The sequence below is a fragment of the Heterodontus francisci genome, chromosome 22 (genome assembly GCF_036365525.1).
Source record: "Heterodontus francisci isolate sHetFra1 chromosome 22, sHetFra1.hap1, whole genome shotgun sequence".
NCBI classification, from domain to species: domain Eukaryota; kingdom Metazoa; phylum Chordata; class Chondrichthyes; order Heterodontiformes; family Heterodontidae; genus Heterodontus; species Heterodontus francisci.
In genome coordinates, this window is record NC_090392.1 from 55,305,373 (window position 1) to 55,333,111 (window position 27,739).

A 27,739-nucleotide genomic window follows, 5' to 3' on the forward strand; every position below is an offset into this window, starting at 1 on the left:
GGACGTAGAAAGGATGTTTCCCCTTGTGGAAGAATATAGAACTAGGAGGGTCACTTTTTTTTTTAAAAAAAAGGGGTCGCCCATTTAAGCCAGAAGTGAGGAGAAATTGTTTTCTCAGTGGGTCGTGGGTCTTTGCTTCCATCACCTGTTGAGGAAGAGAATTCCAGAGTCTTTGAATATTTTGAAGGCAGAGGCAGATAAATTCTTGATAAGAAAGGGGGTGGAAGGTTATCAGGGGTAGGTGGAAATGTGGAGTAATCAGTTCAGCCATGAACTTATTGAATGGCAGAGCAGGCTCGAAGGGCTGAGTGACCTACTCCTGTTCCTAATTCATATGTTCCTATTTTCTTATTAGCAAAGCATATGGGACCTTGGGTTTCATAGATAGAGGTATTAAGTACAAAAGCAGGGAAGTGATGCTGAACATTTATAAAGCTCAAAAAGGCCACAACTGGAGTATTACGCCCAGTTCTGGTCACCACATTAGGAACATTTACATCTTAGAGTGGGTGCAGAGGAGATTTATCAAATTCTCACATTTAAGAGATGCAGGGAGATGTGAGGAAGAACATTTTTTTAATGCAGTGAGTTAGGATGACCTGTAACCCACTGCCTACAAGAGTGGTGGAAGCGGAGACAATTACTGATTTCAAAAGGAAATTGCATGGGCACTTGAGGGAAAAGAACTTGAAGGGCTACGGGGAAAGAGCAGGGGAATGGGACTGCCTGGAATGCTCTTATAGAGAGCTGCATGGACTCGGGACACATGTAATTTTTGGCCCAAGTAGTTGTCCTAATCTCGTGTACCTACGCTGTTCCTTTATCCTTTAACTACCTTTCCAGCCTATTCTTAAATGATCGCATGGTGCATCTGTAAATCAGTAACACTGATGGTGCATTCCACAGTTCCACAACTATTTGTATAAGAGCTTTTTGCCCCGCGCTCCATCTTAAATCTTTGGTATCTAATCTTATATTGATGCTTACTTGCTCTAGACCCATCAATCACCAGAAGCAATCTGTTGCTAACTGTCCTGATCCATTACTTGCAACTTTAAACACCTACCAACGCACTTCTGTTCTAATGATACCGCACCAATTTTTCAAGACTTTCTTTGTATTTACTCATTCCAGCCAGCATCCTAGTGAATTCATGACGTACCTTCTGCATTGTTTCCACATCTTTCCTATAATGTGAACCCTAAAACTATTCACCGTACTGCAACTACAGTCCTAAAGTTTTTTATAGGTTCACCATCACATCTTGACTTTTATATTCTGTGCCTCTTGCCATAACCAAGTACACCATTGACTTTTTTTTATGGCCTTATCCACTTAAAGTGCTGGTTTTGATGCCTTGTGAACCTGAACTCTCAGATTCCTCTGTTCTTCCACACTGTTAACTCTTATAAGGTGACAAGGGATGGAGAAGACGAGCCAATACATTGTACCCATGCTACAAATTGGGATAAAAACTGATGAGCGGCTACAAACTCCTGATCTTTCTTCAATATTGTGTAAGGATAATTAAATTCTCAGGAAGTAACTTGAAAATTATATGTACAATAATCAGCTAGTAAACAGCAGTTGGCTTGGCTTTAGATGGAACATTCTAACCTGGTCAACCTCCTTGATGTCTTTGAAGAAGTGACAACCCAAACAGATTTTGATAAACCCTACAATGTTGTGTACTTGGACTTCAAAAAGGTATTTCCAAATCATACTCTAGTTGAACACAAAGCTATGGGATTCCAGAGTAAAAGTTGGGAATGAATGTGGAAATAATTGAAGGGTAGAAAAACAGATATTGGTTCAAAGGGCTCACATTGAGGTTGTGGTAGGTGCAGGGGTGGAGTACTGAGTTGGTGCTCAAGGGTTCAATGTTAGTAACACTGCTGTTTTTAATTTGATCAGTGGGTGGATTCAGGAGCCCAATGCAAATTGATCAAATTTTCAGACAAAAGCAAACTAAGAGGGTCAGTGGAATCAAAGGCGGCAGTCCAGAAATTATGGAATACATTCAAGAGGATTGATATGAGTGGACCAAAATATTCTAGAAGAAATTTAATATAGCCAAATGTGAAATATGTCAAGGAAAATGAGCAACATATGTACTCCAGAAATAGTCAAAGTTTAGATCTCATGTTTGTTACGTTCATTTCCTGTTAGCCAATGTCAGAAGTGTTACCACTTGAGTAAAGCTCCATTCAATAATATTGACAAAGCCAACACTAACAGCAATTAACAAAGGCAAAACAATGCTGAACTGAATGGTCAGAACAGTAGAATAAAAACCAGTTACTGGTTAGCAAACTATATAACTTGTCAGTCAGTTCATAGCTTGGGGCTCAAATGAGTAAATGGTCATTTTAAAACTGCTGTCAGGAAATGCATCTTCATGTACATTGTTTAATACATCAATGGCCTTTGAGAGAGAGATGGAAGAGAAAACCGTCGAATCATTTAAGATGCAATTAGATTCAGAAATGGGGAGGGCTGAATAAATTATAATGGGCCAAATGATTTTTCTCACCTACTAAGTCCCTTTTATAAAGAAACATATTTCAGCTGGGGCATAACAAGTCAAGCGAGATTACAGTGCCGCATTAGTTCTTGTAAGTTCACTCACAGGATGTGGCCATTACTGGTAAGGCCAGCTTATATTGCCCAACCCTAATTTCCCTTGAGAAGGTGGTAGTGAACCACTGCCTTGAGTATAAATGAGCCATTTCAGAGGGCAGTTAAGAGTCAACCACTAATACAAAAGCAAAATACTGCAGATGCTGGAAATCTGAAATAAAAACACAAAATGTTGGAAATACTCAGAAGGTCAGGCAGCATCTGTGGAGAGAGAAGCAGAGTTAATGGGCTGGATTTTAAAGCCTCTCCACTGTCGGGAATGGTGGTGGGGGGGGGGCAATGAAGATCGGTGCGGTGGATGCCCGCCACCGACCCCGATGGTGGCAGGCCCTGTGCCGATCTCGGCGGTGGCAGCAAGGCCTTGTGGCAGCCGCCCAATACTCAGCGACGGGACCCCCAAGTCAGTATGTAAACTAATTTACATACCTGATTTAATGAGGGTCCCGTCGCCTCCTTAATCGCTGCACTGATCTTCATTCAGACAGCCGTCAATGCTGCGCCTTCAAATCCCCTTTTGGAGAAACATGGCGTGACACCTGTGGGAAGAGGGGAGGAGGTTTTTTTTTCTCTGGGTGGGAGTGGGGTAACAATGATGCGGATTAGCCGGGGGTGGGGAGATGGGAAGGGGTAAAGGGCAAAGTTGCCACACTTGAGGGGAGGGGGGTAACGGGGAGGCCAAATTCTCAATATTCGAAAACCGGGGAGGAAAAGGGCACGAATATCTGGAAATGTTTTTGGCGGGGGGCAGGGGGAGGGAGAAATGTCTGTAAAGGCATGTAATTCTGTTTTGTGGAAATGTAAATGACCTGGCCCTTTAATTTTTAAATGTCCATTGAGGGCTGCAAGCCTTTTAAAAATGGCACTAGCACTTGTGCATTGGCGCCAAACGCTGTTGCTAGCTCCCCCACCCTCTCCACGTCATCGTGGGGGCGGACCTTGTGGCCATGCAAATCAGCTGCCGCGTTTCAAATTCCAGCGGCTTCATGACATGGAGCCCATGTGGGTGGGCCGCATTTCTTTATGTCCATGGCCTACTTCGTTGGCAGACTCTTAAAATGCAGCCCAGTGTTTCAGATTGATGACCTTTCATCCGAAGAGTTTTTCCATTACTGTTGGTCTGGATCAACAGACTGGGTAAGAATGTCAAATTTCCTTCCCTATTAAACATATTGGTGTACCAGATGGGTTTTTGCAACAATCTAATAGTTTAAAGGTCACCATTACTGATGCTTGCTTTTTAATTCCAAATCTTTGTTTAATTGAATTTAAATTCCACAGTTGCTGTGGTGGGATTCGAAATCATGTCTCTGGTCATTAGACCAAGCCACTGGATTACTAGTCTAGTAATCTAACCACTATACTGTCATACACCTAGCAAAACCCCAACGTAAAATAATGCTGATTATGGCTTTAATCACAAATTGCCCAATCTCAGAAATGTTACTAAATTGGTAGAACAGCAAACACTGTTTCAAGAATTAAATAATTGCAATGTTGATAAACACCAATCTATTTTCTGCCATTTCTGGAAACTTATTTTTTGTGGGGTCACTTATTCTCTTCTGAAAATGGATGAAAATCTCATTTTCACTTGTGTTGTTAAAAGTGTACCAATATTCACTTTTTCCCCCTTGTTTACTGTAAAAGGAATGGACTTTATTTGAACCTACTGTCCCTGTCAAAACAATGCATTTTTCTTCAGAGCTACATTGAGGATTTTGCATAGTTGAAGATCAACTGAACTAATGGAACCGATACCAATCCATAGGTAGGTTCCCACGTGTAGTTGATTCATGTTGCTTCCTCACTGTGTATTTAATTCCACAGGAATACTATTACAATTCTGTCCTTCCAGTACTGTCTTGCTAGGTAGTAAATCAGATTGTCTTGCAAAGTTGCACTACATTTATGTGTATAGGATTCATCGTCTCCCAATGCCTTAACATCATATTAGCAATTGCTGCATAGGATGCTTATAGAAAAGCAAAAGGCTAAAATAGGCGTACTTTTGTTCATTTTAGGGATAACATTTCTAACTCTTATGAAGTTGGGCAGCATAGTGAAGCCAGGAAAAAGTACTGAACACTGAAATGGGGATTTGCAATTTTCAGTTTTAGCTTGCGAGGAAAACCCTATACAGCAGGTGGTGATGATGTGCTTCCCGTTAGCTCTTCAGTCCGCTGTAGAAAGACATTAACAACGATTGGTATATTTGTGCAGTCGATGCTGTTCGAATTAAATGGACATTTTTGGTGATTTTGCCCATTAGAAAGAAAACGAGCTGTGAGCTCTTGCATCCGACTGGATACATTACATGTTTTATTGCAGGAACAGAAGATGAGTTTTGAATTGCAAGTGAAATATATCAGTCAGAAAATATAGAACTGTATTGAGATGCATCTTGAATGATGCTTTCAATTTCAACATTGATTTCTTCAAACACTTAAAGCCTCAACAATCCATCAAATAAGCTTAGTCTCAAGAGCCAGAATAAATCGCTTGAAAATAATTTGAGTCTCTTTGTTTCTTTGTAATTTTCTCATCAGTTCACTCTAAACTGTGAAAAGTTTGTATACAAATGATAGAGATTCAAAAAATGTCTCATTAAAGAAAACACCTATTGCAAATAGGTTGAAATTTAGAAGATGGGAAACTGAAAGAATATTAATTGAAGCAGTTAACTATGTGTTGCTCTAAAACTATTTTCTCTTTTATCACTATTTTCAGATCTTGTGATCAATTAGGATATAGAGGTATCCTCTATGTATGGGGTATATGTATCTTATTGCACAATAACACAATACTAACCTGTACATGACTGTATACAATGCAGATTCTTTTTGGGCAAATGCCTGGGTTTCTTTAAAATACAATTCAGCTGGAGAAGCTAGTTGTAACTCTTTACCTTGACCAATTACTCTTCACGTCCCCTTATCCAAACAGAACAATCCTAACTTAGTAACTGTTTGCTTTCTTTAATTGCTCATTTAATACCATTGAGTGCCTAGGCTGAGAGAACCTGATATCTGCTAGATATTCAAAAAGCTTAACTTTGTTTTCTTAATCATTTTATTATTTGTTCAAGTTAACCCCTGGGGGAAAAAAAATTGGGAGGAAGCTTGGCCGTTGAAGAAAAAGGACTAATGTGTGGTCGACTGACCTTTTCTGTTCCACCAAGTACAAGAGCTCATTTATCGCAATGTATCTTTTGTTCTTTTAGCATGCCAAGATCCAGATATTTGTCTTCACGCATCTCTGAAAAGTTTCAGATAGCTCTGTATTGATTTTCTTGTTTTTTACTCCCTCAACTCCATTCACAGCTTCTCTAATAATAGAGCAGCCCATGCTAGCCTGCAGCAAAATCTGGACAAAATCCAGGCTTAGGCTGATAAATGGAAGGTAAAAGTCATGCCACATAAGTGCCTGGCAATGATCTTCCCCAAGTGGGGAAGGTCTAACTACCTTCCTCTGATGTTTATAGCACCATCATTTTGTCCCCTGCTGTTCACATCCTGGTGGGGACACCAGTGACCAGTGTTTTAACTGGACCAGCAGTACCACAAGTTGTGGCTACATGAGCATGGCAGAGGCTGGGCATTCTGCAAAAAATGGCTCACCTCCTGACTCCTCAAAGTCTTTAATTGGCAGTCTGATAGAATACTCAACATTTGCTTAGATGGCTGCAGCTGCAATAGAAACATAGAAACATAGAAAATAAGAGCAGGAGTAGGCCATTCAACCCTTCGGGCCTGCTCCGCCATTCAAAAAAGATCATGGCAGATTGTCTAATTCAGTAGCCTTTCCCGCCTTCTCCCCATAGCCCTTGATCCCTTTGGCATTAAGAAATATATCTATCTCCTTCTTGAATATATTTAATGACTTGGTCTCCACTGCCTTCTGCAGTAGAGAATTCCACAGGTTCACCACCCTCTGAGTGAAGCAATTTCTCCTCATCTCGGTTCTAAATGGCTTACCCAGTATCCTGAGACTGTGACCCCTGGTTCTGGACTCCTCAGCCATCAGGAACATCCTCCCTGCATCTAGCCTGTCTCGTCCTGTTAGAATCATATACGTTTCTATGAGATCCCGTCTAATTCTTCTAAACTCTAGTGAATATAGGCCTAGTTGACCCAATGTCTCCTCATACTTCAACCTGCCATCCCAGGAATCAGCCTAGTAAATCTTCTTTGCACTCCATCCATGGCAAGAACATCCTTCCTCAGATAAGGATACCAAAACTGCACACACTACTCCAGATGTTGTCTCACCAAGGCCCTGTATAACTGCACTAAGACATCCTTGCTCCTGTGCTCAAATCCTCTTGCAATGAAGGCCAACATACCATTCGCCTTCCTAATTGCTTGATGCACCTGAATGCTTGCTTTCAGCGACTGGTGTACAAGGACATCCAGGACTCATTGCAGCTCCCCCTTTCCCAATCTCTCACCATTCAGATCATAATCTGCCTTTCTGTTTTTACAACCAAAGTGGATAACCTCACATTTATCTGCCATGCATTTGCCCACTCACCCAACATGTCCAATCACATTGGAGCCTCTTTGCATCCTCCTCACAGCTCACATTCCCCCCCAGCTTTGTGTCATCTGCAAACTTGGAAATGTTACATTTAGTTCCCTCACCCAAGTCATTAATGCATATTGTCAATATCTGGGGCCCAAGCACTGATCCCTGTGGTACCCCACTAGTCACCGCCTGCTACCCATTTATTTCTGCTCTCTGTTTCCTGTCTGTCAACGAATTCTCAATCCATGCCAGTATATTACCCCCAATCCCGTGTGATTTAATTTTTCACACTAACCTCTTATGTAGGACCTTATCAAAAGCCTTCGGAAACCCATGCTGACATTGTCCAATCCCGTTTATGCTTTCCAGGTGTTCTGCTCTTACATCCTTTATAATAGACGCTAGCATTTTCCCCACTACTGATGTAAGGCTAACTGGTCTGTAATTACCTGTTTTATCTCTCCTTCCTTTTTTGAATAGTGGGGTTACATTTGCCACCCTCCAATCTGTAGGAACTGCTCGAGAATTTGTAGAATTTTGGAAGATGACCACCAATGCATCCACTATTTCCAGGGCGACTTCCTTTAGTACTCTGCGATGTAGATTATCAGGCCCTGGGGATTTGTCAGCCTTTAACCCCATTAATTTCCCTAGCATTTTTTTTTAACTAATACTGATTTCCTTCAATTCCTCCATCTCATTAGACCCTTGGTTTTCTAACATTTCTGGGAAGTTATTTGAGTCCTCCTTGTGAATACAGAACCAAAGTACGTGTTTAATTGTTCTGCCATTTCTTTGTTCCCCATTATAATTTCCCCCGTTTCTGACTGTAAGGGACCTACATTTGTCTTCACTAATCTTTTTTTCTTTTCATGTATTTATAGAAGCTTTTACAGTCAGTTTTTATGTTCCCCGCAAGTTTACTCTCATACTCTATTTTCCCCGGCTTAATCAACCTCTGTCCTTCTTTGCTGAATTCTAAACTGCTCCCAAACCTCAGACTTGCTGCTTTTTTCTGGCAATCTTATATGCCTCCTCTTTGGATCTAATAATATCCCTAATTTCTTTTGTAAGCTCCGGTTAAGCCACCTTTCCGGTTTTATTTTTGTGCCAGACAGGAATGAATAATTTTTGTAATTCATGCACATGTTCTTTAAATATTATCCATTGCCTATCCACCGTCAACCCGTATAGTAAAGTTCCCCAATCTACCATCGCCAACTCGCGCCTCATACCTTCATATTCTCCTTTATTTAGATCAGGACCCTAGTTTCGGATTCAACTACTTCAGTCTCCATCTTAATGAAGAATCCCAACATGTTATGAGTGCTCCTTCCCAAGGGACCCCGCACAACAAGATTGTTAATTAATCCTTTCTCATCGCACAATATCCAGTCTAGCATAGCCTGTTCTCCGGTTGGTTCCTCACCGTATTGGTCTAAAAAACTGTCACGTACACATTCCAGGAAATCCTCTTCCAGAGTATCATTGCTAATTTGGTTCAACCAATCTATATGTAGATTAAAGTCACCCATGATTACAGTTGTACCCTTATTGCATGCATCTCTAATTTCCTGTTTAATGCCATCCCTTACATCTCCACTACTGTTTGGGGGCCTATAGACAACCCCCGCCAATGTTTTCTGCCCCTTGGTGTTTCTTAGCTCCACCCATGCAAATTCTACATCATGATTTTCCGAACCAATATCCTTCCTCAATATTGCATTGATTTCCTCCTTTACTAACAACGCTACCCCACCTCCTTTCCCTTTTTGCCCGTCCATCCTAACTATTGAATACCTCTGGATGTTCAGTTCCTATCCTTGGTCACCCTACAGCCATGTCTCCATAATCGCAACTATATCACAACCCTTTATACGTATTTGCGCTGTTAATAATAATCTAATATTCTAAACATGACAGAGCAGTCTGCTTGTTTGGCACCTTCACATGAAACTCAATATCTACCCTCTCTACCGCCAGAGGACTGCAGAACATATCTACAGGATGTGTTGCAGCAGTTCACCAAGCAGCACTTCCTTGCCACTCAACCTCTACTACAAAGATGGATGAGCAGCAACTTAACGGAAGTATTATCCCCTGAAAGTTTTCCAGGTCACATTCTATCTTAACTTGGCATATACTACCATTGTTCTTCATTACTGGGTCAAAATTATCTGCTTACTACCACTGTGGAAGCGCCACATGAGCTTCAGTTCAAGGAGAAAGACAACCTTGGATCAGTTTAGGTTGGGCATTGAATGCAACTTGAGTAGCATTACCCACATCCCAAGAATACATGAAAAAAAAAACCCAGACATGAATCTTTCCCAGTGACTAGCTCTTGAAATGCCTGTCCTTGACTTGTGTTGTTGCACCAATTTTCAAACTGTGAACACTGATTGTCTTAAATGTTTTCTGGTGTCATTGGAAGTCAAGACCTTAATCATCATGAATGTAAAACGGAGAATCACCCTGACCTGTCACTGGGCACGACCTGTCCCAAAATTAGTTGCAAGGATCATGAAACATGTATTATAGCAGGTACGTGCTCTATATGAAGCCAGGTCTTTGTAAGAATGGAAACTTTGTGTAAAAATAATATATTAAAACAAGGATGCAGGAAAAGAAACAAATGTTTAAAGAGAGGGGGAGTTGAGGGAAGGTTAGAAAGTGAGGTTAATATCATAACAGGATGTGTTTCTGGGCATTATGTTCCTTTCTTTAATCCTAAAAAAAAATGGTATTCAGTGGTCTAAAGCCCCACTTTGCTTATTCTCTGAAAGAAAATACCCAGGCTTTGGATACTTCTGTTGGTGCCGAACCTCTTTTTACTATCTAGCCCCCAACAGCAGAAAAGTGGTATAGAGGAAAGTGAGCATGATGAAGAAGGAGGAAAATGTAAATCCTAGGATGGAGTGCTGAAGATACAGTTAGGAACATAGGAGCAGGATTAGTCCATTCAACCCATCGAGCCTGCTCCGCCATTCAATATGATCATGGCTGATCCTCCACTTCAATGCCTTTTCCCCACACTATCCCCATACCCCTTTCTATCATTGGTATTTAGAAATCTGTCAATCTCTATTTTAAACATGCTCAATGTCTGAGCTTCCACAGCCCTCTGGTTAGAGAATTCTAAAGATTCACAACCCTCTGAGCAAAGAAAGTTCTCCTCATCTCTGTCCTAAGTGCCTTCCTTCTTATTTTGAAATTGTGTCCCCTAGTTCTAGACTCCCCGACCAGGGAAACCTCTTACCTGCATCTACGTCTATCCCTTTCAGTATTTTGTAGGTTTCAATGAGATCACGCCGCATTCTTCGAAAAGCTAGAGAATATAGGTCTAGTTTCTCCAATCTCTCTTCATAGGACAGTCCTGCCATTTCCCCACCCCCTCACCGCCCCCCAGGAACAAATCTGGTGAACCTTCGTTGCACTCCCTCTATGGCAATAATATCCTTTCTAAAGTAAGGGGACCAAAACTGCACACAGTACTCCAAGTGCGGTCTAACCAAGGTTCTGTACAATTGAAGCAAGACTTCACTGCTCCTGTACTCAAATCCTCTTGCAATATAGGCTAACATACCATTAGCCTTCCTAATTGCTTGCTGCACCTGCATGTAAGCTTTCAGTGATTTATTAACAAGGACACCCAGGTCCCTTTGTACATCTACACTTTCTAATTTCTTACCATTTAAGAAATACTCTGCACATCTATTCCTCCCACCAAAATGGATAACCTCACATTTTTCCACATTATATTCCTTTTGCTGCGTTCTTGCCCACTCACTGTTTTTTCTCAAAATTCCCTTGCAGCCATTTTGCATCTTCCTCACCTAGTTTTGTGTCATCTGCGAACTTGGAAATATGGCATTTGGTCCCCACATCTAAATCATTGATAAATATTGTGAACAGCTGGGGCCCAAGTACTGATCCTTGCGGTACCCCACTCGACACAGCCTGCCAACGCGAGTTGAAGGATTTCAAAGGTAGCTAAGTGGGCCAAACTGGTTGCAGCATTCCAATATCCCAATATAAATGGGGATTTGCCAATACTAAAGTAGAGAAAATGGCACATTAGTGTTACAGGAGTGGAGATTGTGTGTATAAGCAGATTGCAAAAGGCAATTACTAAGGTGAGTTGGACCAAATCCCTGTTTTCATCTGAAATTAAATGATAAGAATGTTGAAAATGAGTATGCTCTGTATAGAATTTGCCATCACATTAATATGGGGTAATGCATTCTTAGTAAACAACTGCAGTAAAAAAAGAAAGTGGAAGGTTGATGATTTTAAATCCTTGCATATCAAGTAAGGTTTGCCTAGTTCCTTTGCAACAAATGAATGAAACAGTTTTGACTTGCAAGATTCAAGCTTTGTATTAAAGCCTTTGAACTCCAGTTTGGACAGTATCTGAATATGGGACATTCAATAAGAATAGAAACCATCAAGGGCAAAGCATTCAGGAAAAATGTAATTAATCTAAGAATTAATGTTCAAAGGTACTGTAAAATTGTGCCAGTATATGCCAAGTTCAGAGATAACTCTCCTCTAATTCAGGCCATCAAATTTGAATGTAATTCTGTTAACACCTGAAGAGATTTTTTTCATGCCTGTTGAGCTTTCTACAGCTTGGATTTCCCAACCATGCAAGATAAGTAGAGAAGCTTTCCCCTGTGTGTATTAATGACCCTGCTCTGCCACAAATGATATTTTAAGATTATGAAGATTGTTTTTAATAGTGCTCAATTCCTGTGCTGATTTTTGAAACAGATTTGATAAATGCGAACCGATTAATAGTGTGTCTTTCAAATAATGGGTAAACCCCGTGCTTTGAGACTTTTCAAAATGTGTAGATATGATTGATGCATGTTAGTGTTTTATAGAAAAAATGAACCATGTGATGACCTTATCAGCATCACTAGTGATTGTTGGTGGCATGCACATGCAATGAGCAGCATTGCAGTTGTTACTACAATCCGGAACACCTGGTTAAGATACTATTATGGACAGGTGAAAAGTGGTGTGTGTGTGGCTTCCACTTTACACCTCCCAACTGACCACAGATCGATTGTTGAAAATGGTGTGTTAGTCCCTGAGGGTTTTTAAGGTCAAATACTTAGACAACCAACAGATTTTCAGATGGGTTAAAAAAGGAAATATAACTATTTATTTTTAAACAATTCCCAAAATGGCCATAACCTCACCCACACATGCATTCACACACACATGCATCCACAAGAATAGATAGAGACAAAAAGCGTAGTATGCAATTAAGGTCCAAATTACTGTACATGAGTCAGTTGCTTAAAGAATCTTCAGAGTTTCTTTTGGGGGCAAACTTTTCTCATTGTTCATGGGATGTGGGCATCACTAGCTAGGACAGCATTTATTGCCCTTGAGAAGGTGGTGGTGAGCTGCCTTCTTGAACTGCCGCAGTCTGTGTTGTTTCATTCCCTATTGACTTTTTGTAGTGATTTGATATACCTCAGTGGCTTGCTAGGCCTTTTCAGAGGGCATTTAAGAGTCAACCACATTGCTGTGGGTCTGGAGTCACATGTAGACCAGACCAGATAAGGGAAGTAGATTTCCTTCTCTCAAAGACATTAGTGAAACAGATGGGTTTTTACGACAATAAACAATGGTTTCGTGGCCATCATTAGACTAGCTTTTAAGTCCAGATTTATTAATTGTATTAAAAATTCCACCTTCTGTCGTGGCGGGATTCGAACCCACATACTCGGAGCAATACCCTGGATCCTTGGGTTACTAGTCCAGTGACAATGTCTTTTGGAGCAATATGTTGTGGAACCAACCAGGGAGCAGGCTATTCTAGATTTGGTATTGTGTCATGAGGTGGGATTAATTAATGATCTCATAGTTAAGGATCCTCTAGGGAAGAGTGATCACAGCATGCTAGAATTTCAAATTCAGTTTGAGGGTGAGAAACTGGAGTCAACAGTAGCATTCTGGAGTTAAACAAAGGTAATTACATCAGCATGAGAACAGATTTGGCCCTAGTGGACTGGGCAGGAAGACTAAAAGGTAGGACAGTTGATGAGCAGTAGCAGATGTTTAAGGAGATATTCAATTCCTCCCAACTAAAATATATTCCAGAGAGGAAGAAAGATTGTAAGAGGGGGGAAAAAACATCCATGGCTAAGCAAGGAAGTTAAGGATAACAGAAAGACAAAAACTCAGGCATAGCATATTGCAAAGGCCAGTGGCAGGCTGGAAGATTGGGAAACTTTTAAAGATCAACAAAGGGTTACTAAAAAAAGTAATAAAAAGAGCAAAAGTAAATTATGAAAGAAAATTAGTGCAAAATGTAAAAACGGATAGCAAAAGCTTCTATAAGTATATGAAAGGGAAGTGAGTGGCTAAAGTGAATGTTGGTCCCTTGGATGAGACTGGGGAGTTAATAGAGGGGAACACAGAAATGGCAGAGACACTAAATCAGTATTTTGCCTCAGTTTTCATGGTGGAGGACACTCGTACCATCCCAATAGTAACAGGTAATGCAGAGGTTATAGAAAGGGAGGAACTTAGAACAATTATCATCACTAGGGAAAAAGTACTGAGCAAACTATTGGGATTGAAGGCAGATAAGTCCCCAGGGCCTGATGGCCTACATCCTAGGGTCTTGAAGGAAGTGGCAGCAGAGATAGTGGATCCATTGGTTATAATATTCCAAAATTCCCTGATGTGGGAAAGGTTCCAGTGGATTGGAAAAAAGCTAATATTAGGCCCTTATTCAAAAAGGGAGGGAAGCAGAAAGTAGGAAACTACAGACCAGTTAGTTTAACATCAGTCGTGGGGGAATTGTTAGAATCCATTATTAAGGAAGTAATAACAGGACATTTAGAAAGTCAAAACACAATCCATCAGAGTCAGCATGCATTTATGAAAGGTAAATCGTGTTTGACTAATTTGCTAGAGTACTTCGAAGCTGTAACAAGCAAAGTGGATAATGGGGATCCTGTAGATGTAGTATATCTGGACTTCCAGAAGGCATTTGATAAGGTGCCACGCAAAAGGTTAATACACAAGGTCAGATCACATGTGGTTAAGGGCAATTTATTAGCTTGGATAGAGGATTGGCTAACCAAAAGAAAACAGTTGGGATAAATGTTTTTTTTTTCTGGTTGGCAAGATGTAACTAGTGGGGTGCCACAGGGTTCGGTCCTCAGGCCCCAACTACTTACAGTCTATATAAATGACTTGGATGCAGGGATAGAAGGTACTATAGCCAAATTTGCAGATGACACTAAAATAGGTGGGATAGTAAGTTGCAATGAAGAAATAAGAAATTTAAAAATGGATATGGATAAGTTAGGTGAATGGGCCAAAATTTGGCAGATGGAGTTTAACGTGGCTAAGTGTGAGATTATCCATTTTGGTCGGAAGAATAGAAAGGCAAATTTTTATCTAAATGGAGAGAAACTTCAGAGTGCTTTGGTGTAGAGGGATCTGGGTGTCCACGTGCATGAATCGCAGAAAACTAGCATGCAGGTACAGCAGGTAATGAGGAAGGCAAATGGAATTTTGGCATTTATTGCTTAAGGAATAGGGTATAAATGTAGGGAAGTGTTGCTGCAACTGTATAAGGCATTAGTGAGACCTGGAGTATTGCGTACAATTTTGGTCTCCTTACTTGAGGAGGGATGTAGTTGCATTGGAGCCAGTTCAGAGGAGGTCCACTCGATTGATTCCAGAGATGAGGGGTTTGTCGTCTGAGGAGCGATTAAGCAGTTTAGGCCTTTACTCTCGAGTTTAGAAGAATGAGAGGAGATCTAATTGAGGTATATAAGATGATTAAGGGGATTGACAAAGTAGATGTAGAGAGGATGTTTCCTCTTGTGGGGCAATCTAGAATGAGAGGTCATAGTTTTAGGATAAGGGGTAGCAGATTTAAAACAGAGATGAGGAGAAATTACTTCTCTCCAAAGGGTCATGAGTCTGGAATTCACTACCCCAGATTGCGGTGGATGCCGGGACATTGAGTCAATTTAAGGAGGAGATAGACAGATTTTTAACTAGTAATGGGTTGAAGGGTTATGGAGAAGAGGCAGGAAAGTGGAGTTGAGGCCGAGATGAGATCAGCCATGATCGTATTGAATGGCGGAGCAGGCTCGAGGGGCTGAATTACCTACTCCTGCTCCTAGTTCTTATGTTCTTAATACCGCTATGCCCTGCTGCCCCATGCAGGTCTGAACATTCCTTGTCTTGGAGTAGCTGAAGTGTTGTAGTCTTCTGTGGTTAAAACTCAATCTAAAATTGGTGGTGTGAATCTGGTTTACTTTCACAGATGGAGAGTCTCAGTGATCTTGTAATTTTTCTGCTGCAGTGGTTTTCAAGTTGTTGTTCATCAGGGTTCTTCTGCTTAACTGGACTATATCTCACAGCCTCTGGCTGGAACTGGCTTTCTGTGGCCTTTGCTTGATCTGCCCTCTGCCTCTATCTCCAGAGGGCTATCTTTCAAAAGGTGATGAATTTTCACCTTAAGAAACTGTCATGTGACAATGGGCCCTTTACCCTAATGTGATCACATAATGGTCCAGGATATGGAAACCATTGCTATCTGTTGGTGTCTGGATGGAGACCATTCTATTCCAATGGTGTTACTTCATTCCTGTTCATCTTGGTTTGGGCTGTGGAGTCAGTCTGTCTACAGAACCATTGTTAGTTCATTCCTGTATATAGGAGTTATCAATATGTTATTGGCTCCTTTCAGTTTCAATGGGTTCTCCCCAGAACTAATTCAGACAAGGTTAATGAGTTTCATTCTCAACAGATGGATGTGTTTATTGACAGTACAAAAGGGGTCACCTGACATTTACTCCATTTCGTCTGTGGTACGAATGTGCCCATTTTCTTGTGGTTCAGTTCAGCAGTTGACTTTTATTTTATCACTTCTCCAGCTCATTGTTTATTTCATCACGGCTCCTTCCAAGCATGACAGTACTATTTTTCCAGCTGCTTGGATACTTTTGGCATTTGGATGTTTAAGTGTCAAGTCCCTGAAGTATTGGCATTGGGTTTTGAGTCAGTCTTTACATCAGGAATAGTAAGTGAGAAGCTGTGAGGTGGAAAATCAAAGACATTCATGTGACTAACCGCTTTAAACTGATGTGAAGGTGTGTGCAATTAGGGAAATGTGATGTGTTGAACCCATAAATAAGGACTGGAGACACCACACTTGTAATGTAAGGTGATCTAAGAATGGAATTGTCCAATTATACATCGGGATTTCGAATTGTTGCAGTTCAAGGTGGTGTAGAAACATTGGAATGTTACAACAGAATAATATGACCCAAAAGCTCTGAACTCGCCCCACAGATTGTCATCCTAACTTGCTTTGGCTCAGCTGAAGTCCATTTGGAGGTGGGTGAGAATAGGACATGCTCTAATAGTGCAATGGTAAATTACATTCTCTCTTAGCGTTGGAATGCATGATGAAATATTGCTCTGGTCCTGAATTACAAAGTCACTACCTTGTATTTCTGTTGGCTTCAATATTTAAACTTCTGGCGTGATCAGCAATAAGGAAATACTTTTTTCTCTCTCTCTCTCTTCTCTCCTCCCAGCATAAAGGTTGGTGTTAGAAGACATAATGATCATAGCTTTGATACCATGTATCACTAGCAATCATTTCATTTGCCTAATTTTAATACTTCAACCTATAATTTGGTACATGAAGTTGGCATTGTTGTTTCATTTGACAATTCATAAATGTGTTCAGCTTGGAAAGCAAATCCACCAATTAATTTCTCTCCATTTCAAATACTCAGCAAGGAAACTTCTATATCATTTAAGAGCAGGATAACCAGACACACAAATGTATCTATCACATTTATAAAATTTACTGACAGCAATGAACAATTACCATTTGTTGTGATGAGCAAGGATGAAATTTGGGGTGATGTGGTTTTACCATTTGTATTGTAACAATGTGACACATGAGTTTTTTAATGCCACATTAGCTCTCTGACATTGTGTCAAAACAGATTTATCCCTTACTTCTCGCAGGGCTATTAAATATCCAGGTTCACTGGATAGCACAGAACTAGTGTGAAAATACATCATCTAACTTCATCACGTCTGATGCCAGATGTATGGAGCTCTTAGATTTCTGATTTTCAAAATTTTAAGTTGACCCATTCAATTGCCTCTGCCTCCTCAACTATGCTGAGCACATTCCAGCCTCAACTCTTTGTATCTTCTCCATCTCTTTACTCTTGCTGATGTTTGCAGCTTGACCTTGAAGCACTTTGGGAATTCTGCTGCATTAAGGATGCTGTATAAATATATATCATTGCAGTATGTTGCCCAACAACATCAGAGAAGTAAATGGGGTATGTTAATCAAGATGTCTGACAAAAAAATATATTTTTGAACCTTTGCAACCCAGCTTGAATAGTGAGACCTGCTAAAAACTCTTCTAAGGAGGAGTCTATTCATGTCCTTATTGTATTAATTATTGTAGAAAACATAGTTAATGATAGAAGGTGATAGACCTCTTACGAGTAATTATTTACTTTCATAACCTTCACCTAATATATCTTGGATGAATTAGATGTTCCTTGACAGAATTAGACATGGTTTGTCATATGGATGGTGAGGAGGTGGAGTATTATATCTTCTTCCCCACCCCACCCACTCTTCACAAAGGGATTAGATCCATTTCTTAGGCTGTGTAATCAAACTGCTGAATATACTGAACTGCTCAAGGACAATTAGGGATGAACAACAAATACTGGCCTTGCCAGCAATGCCCACATCCCATGAAAGAATAAAAAGAATCATCTCTGTGTGTCAAGTTGAGGAAATTCACTCCTGTTGCAGTAGGAGTCCAGAAATATTCCTTCAAACTTCTGCATTATATACATTATACACAGGCAAAGCTAAGGAATAAGGAGCGTGGGTAAGTGGATCTGAGTCCACGAAAAGATCAGCCATGATCTTATTGAATGGCGGAGCAGGCTCGAGGGGCCGGACGGCCTACTCCTGCTCCTGGTTCTTATGATCTTATGAATAGTAAAGGTAGCATAGTTGTAATGCTACTGGATTAGTAATCCAGTGACCTGGACTAATGCTCTGGAGCTACGAGTTCAAATTCCAGTGTGGCAGCTGGAGGAATTTAAATGTAATTAATAAATCTGGAATAAAATGCTGGTCTCATTAATAATCATAGAACTACTGGACTGTCATAAAAACACATCTGGTTCACCAATATCCTTTTAGGGAAGGAACTCTGCCATCCTTAACTGTCTGGCCTACAACAATGTTGTTGACCCTTAACTGCCTTCTGAAATGGCTGAGCAACTCACTCAGTTGTATGAAACCACTACAGAAAAGTCAAATAAAAAGCCTTATGAACAACCTGGCATTGGATCCAGTTAAGGGACACCTAGCCCATTCGACCTTGCAAAGTCCTCCTCACTAACATCTGGGGACTTCTGCCAAAATTGGGACAGTTGCCCTACAGACTAGTCAACCAAAAGCCTGACCATCATACTCAGAATCATACCTTACAATTCATAGCCCAGACTCTTCCATCACCATCCTTGGATATGTCCTGACCTACTGGCAGAATTAGAGGTGGCGGCACAGTGGTAGACAGGAGGGAGTGGCCATTGGAGTCCTTAACATTGACTCCAGACCCCATGAAGTCTTACGGCATCAGTTCAAACATAGGCATGGAAACATCCTGCTGATTATCATCATCTGCCCTCCTTCAACTGATGAATCAGTACTCCCTCACATAGGAAAAATGATTTGGAAGAGGTACTGAGGGTAGCAAAGATATCGAATGTGCCAAGAGTGTCAAAGTAGCACCACTACTGATTAAGTTAGCCGAGTTCTGAAGGACATATCTGAAGGACATATCTGCAAGGTTGTGCATGAGGCAGGTGGTGAGAGAATCAACAAGAGGGAGAAATCTACTTGACCCCGTCCTCACCAATCTACCTGTCATAGATGCATACGTCTGACAATATTTTTCGGAGTGAACACAGTAAAGTTCTGTCTTCATACTGAGGACACCCTTCATTATTTGAGTGGTACTGCCACCGTGCTAAATAGGATAGATACAGATTGGATCTAGAAGCTCAAAACTGGGAATCTATGAGGCATTGTCAGCCATCAGTTGTGGACAATTAAAAAGCTAACTGGAGGAGGAGACTCTACAAACACCTCCATCCTCAATGATGGGGGAGCCCAGCACATCAGTGCAAAAGACAAGGCTGAAGCATTTGCATCCATCTTCAGCCAGAAGTGCCGAGTGGATGATCCATCTCTGCCTTCTCCTGAGGTCTTCAGCTTCACAGATCTGAATCTTAAGCCAATTTGATTCACTCCATGTGATAAGAAGAAATGGCTGAACGTACTGGACACAGCAAAGGCTATGGGTCCTCAATAACATCTCCACTGTAGTGCTAAAGATCTGTACTCCAGAACTAGCCACACCTCTAGCCAAGCTGTTCCAGTAAAGGTACAACATTGGCATCTATGTGACAATGCAGGCCAAATCCAATCTGGCAAATTACTGTTCCATCCGTCGACTCTGCAATAAACGAAGTGATGGAAGGTGTCATCAACAGTGCTATCAAGTGGTACTTGCTCTGCAATTATCTGCTCACAGATGCTCAGTTTGGCTACCACCAGGACCACTTGGCTGCAGACCTCATCACGGTCTTAGTCCAAGCATCCCATCCACCACCTTAAACATTCGCTCCCTTTACCACCAGTGCACAGTGGCAGCAGTGTGTACTATCTGCAAGGTGCACTGCAGAACTCGCCAAGGCTGCTTCAACAGCACCTCCCAAACCCATAACCTCTACTACCTAGAAGAATAAGGACAGTAAGCTCAACCTGCAAGTCTCTCCAAGTCACACCATCCTGGCTTGGAACTGTATTGCCGTTCCTTCATTATCGCTAGTCAAAAACCTGGAACTCCCTCCCTAACAGCATTGTGGGTGCACCTACAATACATTGACTGTAGCAGTTCAAGAAGGTGACTCGCCACCACCACCTGCTCAAGGGCAATTAGGAATGGACAATAAATGCTGGCTTTGCCAACGATGCCCACATCACATGAATGGAAAAAAAAGTTGTCTGCAGAACTCCTAATGGTTGTGTCCGAATGGGTAGATGTATAAATATGACAATCAAGAAGGCAATATGTTTGTGTGAAGATTAAAATCTTCCATTATAAACTGGAAGAAGCTGAATAGCTCAACTGGTAAAGGTGATGAATTTCTAGAATGTATTTGGGACAGTTTTCTGCAACAACATGCTTTACAATCGAAAAGGGCCGTAACAGGTTTAGTGATACTTAATAAACCAGAATTAGTTAACAATCTAACTGTAAGGGAACATCTTGTGAAAAGTGACTGAGAAGATTGATTTTGATAGTACATTTGAAAATAAGAATCACAAACCAAGATTTTCAATTTAAGTCAGACAAACTTTAAAGAGATGAGACATAAATTAGCCATGGTTAACTGGACTGAATTGTGAATGGGTGAACCTACAAATAAACGTTGTGGGATATTCAAAGTTTTTGTATGAATACCAAACCAGTACATTTCCCTAAAAGATAAAATCTCTACTTGTTAAGTTACCATGGTCAACAAACATTGCATTAACCATATGTACCTTACAAGATGCACTGCAGAAACTCACCAAGGCTCCTTCAACAGCACCTTCCAAACCTGTGACCTCTACCACCTCAAAGGACAATGGCAGCAGATGCATGGGAACACAACCACTTGCAACTTTCCCTTCAAGTATATCGCAGTTCCTTCAGTGTCACTGGGTCAAAAACCTGGAACTCCTTCCCTGTCAGCACTGTGGGTGTATCTACACCACATGGACTTCAACCTTTCAAAAAGGCGGTTCATCAGCACCTTCTTGAGGGCAATTAGGGATGGTCAATAAATGCTGGCCTTGCCAGTGATGCTTGCATCCCAAGAATGAATGAAGAAATCCCATAAAAAGCAGAAATCTAGCAGACTGAAAAAAAAAAATGAGGTGAAAAAGGGGGGAAGATTAACAACTTGCAAATGATATCAAAGCTAACCATACATATTTGAGAAATATATTGAGAGAGGGCGATAAGGGAATATATGGGCACATTAAAACCAGATGCAAGTGACATGATAATGGATATTGAAAAAATTGATTGACTTATTAAATGAATACTTGGTATCCATTTCGCAGTAGAGGAGAGGACAAAATAGCTGTGGTACATGGGGACTAAAAATAAACCAATGGAAGAAACTTACTTAGTTTTATATAAGAAAAAAAGGTAGTAGAGAAAATGATGGAAGTTAAGATGGACAAATCTCCAGGATCTACACCCTAGTATTCTTGTTGATCCCTCTCTAACCTCTTATAAATGTGTGTGGACACTTCATTGGGTTTAACTGTGATATCCTGTCCTCCGGAAAAGGACCTGCTGGCATTTGCTGTTGCGCATGAATAAAGTCGATCAGATAAAGTAACACATGATGACCGGTCGCTGAAGAACCATACCCCAGCAAGAATGGCAAGTCAGCAACTTCAGGAGAAAGCTGGATGAGGGTGAGATACTGTTTTGAAAAGAGAGCAGGCAAGGAAACTTCTTATACTTTGTTACTGAATACTCTGGTATGATTATTTTAGAAAAACATTTTGCAGTAAATTGAGAGGTAGCTATTGTCACCCTGGCTCCACTGAGCAAAGCAGAATTGCCACCATGTCTACCACCTTTTGCCAAGTCTAAAACTCTCTGGATTATTGCGAGAGCTCGAACTAGCTCATTGCTTGCTTATCAAAAATCTTTAACCTCAATAAGTAATGCCTAAGAAGTAAAGGCCTGCTACCTGACCCGGACCCGACGGGACCCGACAACATGTCGGGTCGCACTTCCGGGTCCAGCATTCAGGCTCGGGTCGGGTTGAGCCAGATGGGACACGCTCTATCACCACCTCAGGTAAGTGACTCGAATGTTAATTTACTTTTTTGACTTTAAAGGTAGTTTTGTTGCAGTTATTTTAAGCTTGTGCAGGTAAGGAACAAAGTGAAAAACAGAAGGTAGGTTAATTGATGGTCGGGTCAGGCATGGGAAAAAATGGAAGGACTCGGCTCGGGCTTGGATGGGGTTCTGTTTGGCTTGGGTCGGGTTTCATTTGCAGACCCGAGCAGGCCTTTACTAAGAAGGCCACAGAAATGAGTGGAACAATTTGCACAAATTATAAAAAGAACACACTCAGTCTGGTTTATGCCATAAGTTCCAGACAGCCAAATCAAACTAGATTTTTCAGTTTAAATCTGGGTAGGTGGCAATTTTTCTCTTTTGATTTGTTACTCAGGAGACCAGAGGCTGCATTTCCAAACAAGACCTTGGGACCTTTGTTGGCTTCTGCACTGCAATGTAGCTGTCACGATGGCTTGTGCTATGTGTATTGGTTGGCATCCTTCCATCTACAAAAGATGATGGACCTGCAGCAAACAATCCATTTAGGTGGGTTGTCTTCTCTTGGTGCACCTTTGTTGATGACTGTGAGGGCCAATCCTTGAGAGGCAGATTCTGCCACAAGTGCTGCACGTGAAGCTGCCAGGTGACGCTGAGTTGTTTTTGACGTTAGCACCTGTCTACAGGATGTGTCGCCATTTCTCTTTTGCCAGCTAGTGACTCCCAAGTGCGATAGTTGACATTTAGGGCCTTAATATCACACTTGCAAGCATCTTGGAAGCAGAGCTTTGGGCGCCCCACTGGTTGTCTGATCCTCACCTTACAGAAGGTCCTTGGGTATGCGACCATCTTCCATCCTGTGGACATGTCCAATCCACTGAAACTGCCTCTGTTTGATTAGTGCCAACATACATGGGACCTCTGCCTTTGAGAGGACTGCCACATTTGTGATTTTTGTCCTGCTAGGATATACCCATAATGTGCTGCAGATAGTGAAGATGAAAATTCTTGAGCTTCTTTTCCTGGCAGCTGTAAGTCACCCATGTTTCACAGCCATACAGTAAGGTGTTGTGAATTATTGGCATTATAAACCATCAGCTTGGTCCAAAGGGTCAGCTTGGTGTTATCCCATGCGTGTTTCGTAAGTCATCCAAAGGTGGTAGTTGTTTTCCTTTTGCGTGTATCGAGCTCTGCATCAAGGGACAGATTGTCTGTCAGCATGGACCCAAGGTAGCTGAATTTGCTAACCACTTCCAGTGGGGTGTCATTTAGTGTGATCAAGGACGGAGATGCAACATCTTGTCCCATCACCACAGTTTTCTTGACACTTGTAGTCAAGGAGAAAAAGTTACAGGCACGAGAGAGGCAGTCCATGTGTCTTTGTAGCTGAGTTTCTGTGTGAGTAACTAGCGCAGCATCATCAGTGTAGAAGAGTTCTCTGATCAGGATGTAATGTGTTTTTGTCTTCACTTTCAGCCTTGATAGATTGTAGAGCTTGCCGTCTGACCTTGTGCACAAGTAGATTCTTCTATATCTGCATGGAAGGTGAAGGTCAGGGGTATGGAGAAGAAGATACCAAACAGAGTGTGGGCTAGGACACAACCGTGTTCCACTCCATTCTTCACTCCAAAACTGTTGGAAGGGAAGCCATCAAACTGTACAGCGCAGTACATATTGTCATGGAAGGAGCAGATGAGAATGAGGAGCTTCGGTGGACAGCCAATTTTTTGATCTCATTAAGGCATTCAACACTGTTAGCAGAGCAGGGTTTTGGGAAAATTTGGGAATGTATATAAAGGTGCACATAATTATTCAGCCTGCTCACCAGGTGGTGCTATTCTAGGAATTTATACCCAAGCTCTTGGCTGCTTCAGTGGAGTAATTCGCTTCGGTGCATTGGTGTTGTGACAAATGCTTTCTGATGATTTTTGGTTGAGTGCAAAGGAAATCTTCAGCCTTTAGCGACCAAAAGTGTGTTTCAGGGTTGCTTTCTTCTAGATCTTGTCCCTTAAATTTATCTTTAAAATCAAATAGTCTTCCTCAACTGTTGAAAATACTGGGGCAAAAACCCATTTTGCTTTTACTTGTTTCAGAATCTTCGTTTAACTTGTTCTGAAGCAAATGCTACTGTGTGACTGCAATGAGTTGTACTAGATTCGTTGAAAAGGAATTGCCAGCTACTGTTTCAATCTCCGTTAATAAAATGAATGATATGTTGAGATTATGGCTTGAACCCACTGGGGCACAAAAGGCCACCAGTTAGATCTTAGTCTTTATTGAACTTTGGCACTTGTCATTTCTTAATTTAAATGCTACAATATCTTCAGATGCAAAAAAAAAAGCGCTGATAATGTGCCTGAAACATTAAACATTGTTTAAGCTGAAGGCAGTTATGTGTCTCAGAATCGTACATGCACATAAGGAGGTCATTTGTCCCATCGTGCCTGTGCTAGCTCTTTGAAAGAGCTATTCAAATAGGCCTACTCCCCTAGTCTTTCTACAAAGCCCTGCCAATTTTATCTTTCTTAGTCATAGTCATAGAGAGATACAGCACTGAAACAGGCCCTTCGGCCCACCGAGTCTGTGCCGACCAACAGCCACCCGTTTATCCTAATGCTACATTAATCCCATATTCCCTACCCCATCCCCACCATTCTCCTACCACCTACCTACACTAGGGACAATTTACAATGGCCAATTTACCTATCAACCTGCAAGTCTTTGGGTGTGGGAGGAAACCGGAGAACCCGGCGGAAACTCATGCGGTCACAGGGAGAACTTGCAAACTCCGCACAGGCAGTCACCAGAACCGAACCCGGGTCACTGGAGCTGTGAGGCTGCGGTGCTAACCACTGCGCTACTGTGCTGCCCATATTTGATTCGCTTTTGAAAGTTACTCTTGAATTTGCTTCCACCACCCTTTGAGACAATGCATTCTAGATCATAACTCTGTGTTTAAAAAAAAAAAAATTCTCACCTGCCCACTGGTTCTTCTGCCAATTACCTTAAATCTGTGTCCTCTGATTTCTGATCCTACCAGTCAGTGGCAACAATTTTCCTTATTTACTCAATCAAAACCAATCATAACTTTCAACACCTCTCAAAACTCTTGCAACGTCCTTTGCTCTAAAGAGAATAATGCCTGCTTCTCGAATCTTTCCACATAACAGAATTTTTTTTTTATTCGTTCGGGGGTTGTGGGTGTCACTGGCTAGGCCAGTATTTATTGCCCATCCCTAATTGCCCTTGAGAAGGTGGTGGTGAGCTGTTGCCTTGAACAGCTGCAGTCCATGTGGGGTAGGTACCCCAACAGTGCTGTTAGGAAGGGAATTCTAGGATTTTGACGCAGCAACAGTGAAGGAACGGCGATATAGTTCCAAGTCAGGATGATGTGTGGCTTGGAGGGTAACTTGCATGTGGTAGTGTTTCCATGCATCTGCTGCCCTTGTCCTTCTGGGTGATAGAGGTCACGGTTTCTATCAAAGGAGCCTTGGTGAGTTGCTGCAGTGCATCTTGTAGATGGTACACACTGCTGCCACTATGCGTCAGTGGTGGAGGTTGTGAATGTTTAAGGTGTTGGATGAGGTGTCAATTAAGTGGACTGTTTTGCCCTGGATGGTGTTGAGCTTTTTGAGCATTGTTCAAGCTGCACCCATCCAAGCAAGTGGAGAGTATTCCATCACGCTCCTGACTTGTGCCTTGTAGATGGTGGACAGGCTTTAGGGAGTCGGGTAGCGTGTTACCCGCCACAGAATTCCCAGACTCTGACCTGTTCTTGTAGCCACAGTATTTATGTGGCTTGTCCAGTTTAGTTTCTGGTCAATCGTGACCCCCAGGATTATGTTAGGGGATTCAGCGATAGTAATGCCATTGAACATCAAGGGGAGATGGTTAGATTCACTCTTGTTTGAGATGGTCATTGCCTGGCATTTGTGTGGCACAAATGTTACTTGCCACTTATCAGCCCAAGCCTGGATGTTGTACTGGTTTTGCTGAATATGGATATGGGCTGCTTCAATACCTGAGGAGTCATGAATGGTACTGAACATTGTGCAATCATCAGCTAACATCCCACTTCTGACCTTATGATAGAGGGAAGGTCATTGATGAAACAGCTGAAGATGGTTGGACCCTGAGGAACTCCTGCAGTAATCTACTGGGACTGAGATGATTGACCTCCAACAACCACAACCATCTTCCATTGTGCTCAGTATGACTCCAACCAGTGGAGAGTTTTCCCCCCGATTCCCATTGACTCCAGTTTTGCTATGGCTCCTTGATGCCATACTCAGTCAAATGCTGCCTTGATGTCAAGGATAGTCACCCCCAGCTCTTTTTTTCCATGTTTGGACCAAGGCTGTAATGAGGTCAGGAGCTGTGTGGCCCTGGCAGAACCTAAACTGAGCATCAGTGAGCAGGTTATTGCTGAGTAAGTGCCACTTGATAGCACTGTCGACAACACCTTCCATCACTTTGCTGATGATTGGTAATAGACTGATAAGGCAATAATTGGCTGGGTCGGATTTATTCTGCTTTTGTGGACAGGACATACCTGGGCAATTTTCCACATTGCCGCATAGATGCCAGTGTTGTAGCGGTACTGGAACAGCTTGGCTAGAGGTGGGGCTAGTTCTGGTAGTTCAAGTCTGCAATACTATTGCCAGAATATTGTCCAGGCCCATAGCCTTTGCAGTATCCAGTGCCTTCAACCGTTTCTTGATATCACTTGGAGTCATAGGTCAAGTGGCTTCTTTCTGTGCCTTAAACTTTCTATGATTCTATGAATCAGATTGGCTGAAGACTGGCATCTGTTATGCTGGGGACCTCAGGAGGAGGCCGAGATGGATCATCCACTCGGCACTTTGGGTGAAGATGTAAATGCTTCAGCCTTATCTTTTGCACTAATGTGCAAGGTTCCCTCATTGTTGAGGATGGGGATGTTTGTGGAGCCTCCTCCACCTGTCAGTTGTTTAGTTGTCCACCACCATTCACAACTGGATGTGGCAGGACTGCCCTTTTCCAAATTTAGATGCTGCAGTAGTGCATCCATTTGGGGAAATATTCTGAGATATGCTCAGTTAATCGTATCTTCTAAGTCAGTCTGTCACACATTGATAGTATATTTTACATTTCTTCTATTCTCCAAGTTCCAGACACATCAATTTTTACACCTATGCAAAAACCTATGCTGTTCCTTCCCTTCCAATTTTTAGGTGACTTCCTTCCAAAGCATAATTGGCATGAGATTCATTGCCAGTGGCACTATGGAGGCCAAGTGCTGCTTTACTGAGGTGCAAAGCACCACCAGCCGCTTGCTGTACAGCTTTCACTGCATTCTGTCGGGAAAATGGCACATGCAATCCTGCACCAATATAGACTTATAGGCTTATCACCAGACATCATTCTTCATGTGGTATAAATATAAAAGTACAATGTTTATTATGAGAGGAAATTCCATTGATCGAAAAATATTTTTCTCATCTATAACATAAATTTCCCATGCAACATGGAATAGGCTATATATGTGGTCTTGCCATTGTCCTCCACATCCCAAGGAAAAATAAAAATAAATGGATGGAGAAATCCATTTTGATGCCAGACTGTGAGGCTTCTTGT